Here is a 1,187-nt window from a genome sequence, read left to right as displayed (position 1 = left end):
CTAAAAGACAGAGAGGGCTCAACAACCATTAGGGATGAACAGTAATAATCATAGTAGCAGGCTTTGCAAAGATCAGTCTAAGAACATGGATCATGTGCTGCTTCACTGGCACCCAACTTTCAAATTATATTTATCTACAGCTAATTACCAACTTCTCCCGAGACTGACCTCATAGCTTTTGTAAAATTCAATGTCTATGTCTTTTTGATGCCTAACAAGATTTTCCCTAGCCTAACACCTTTTCATGTTTCATGTCTTGGATTAAATACCAGTTTCCCAAGGGAGTCTTCTCTCACCTCTAATCTGAAGCCAGTATCTACAATTTGGCTGTACTCAACACCTTCAACTTTAGACTGGCCCAGACACACCACTATGACTTTCTCTCACATACTCCAAATAGAACTTTCAGTTCTCTCTGGATAATCTGACTTTAAAGAAGTGTTCATGGGAGGTCTGATCGTGCATCTTGCATTGGTCTCAGGATGTCTCGCATCACGAAGAATGCATCTCTACACGGTATACTTGGTATCTAGGTCACTGGCAAAACATACACAGGGTCATTAATTAATTAAACATTTTTAAGTCAGGGATGAGCCCAACCCTTTGAGTGTTTAGAAAGCCTTTAAAGATAGGGATAAGCCCAGTGCTGACATGCCAGGGCCAAGCTAGCTTGAGTTATGAGTGAGCCCAGAAGTGTTCTCTTCCACCACTGAGGTCTACTCAACACCTTTTCACCAAAAGCGACTCAAGCTGTTAAGCACCTCAAGCATGAGCCCTCTCCTCAAACAACGTGTCTTCACATGCTGCTATGTGATGCAGGTCCCTCATTGCTCACAAATCTGTTTTACGGCTAGGAGAGGCTGACGTGGGGTCAAAGCCCAGCCACCAGGCAGTTGTGAAGTTGAATCAGTAATCATCTCCTGCAGCACACCAGTGAGGAGATGGGCTGGGTGTGCTCAGACTTTGGGTGCAAATCCCATGGAACCCAGAAAGTCATGCTCCTCTGTAGATTGAAGAAGGGCCAGACAGTAAGCCTATTTTGAATTATTCTCAAAGATGAATGGGTTTATTGAGGGCATGGCTTATTTTTAGCTCTTCTCTTTGTACCATGGCTACATCCTCATGGCATTTTGTTCATTCTGCCTAAACTCAACATAGTTCCTTTTTTTTTTTTTTTTTTTTTTTTT

This window comes from Carlito syrichta, unplaced genomic scaffold (assembly GCF_000164805.1).
Source record: "Carlito syrichta isolate Samal-C Ts95f unplaced genomic scaffold, Tarsius_syrichta-2.0.1 Scaffold305876, whole genome shotgun sequence".
NCBI lineage: Eukaryota > Metazoa > Chordata > Mammalia > Primates > Tarsiidae > Carlito > Carlito syrichta.
Note: the sequence above shows the minus strand (reverse complement) of the source record.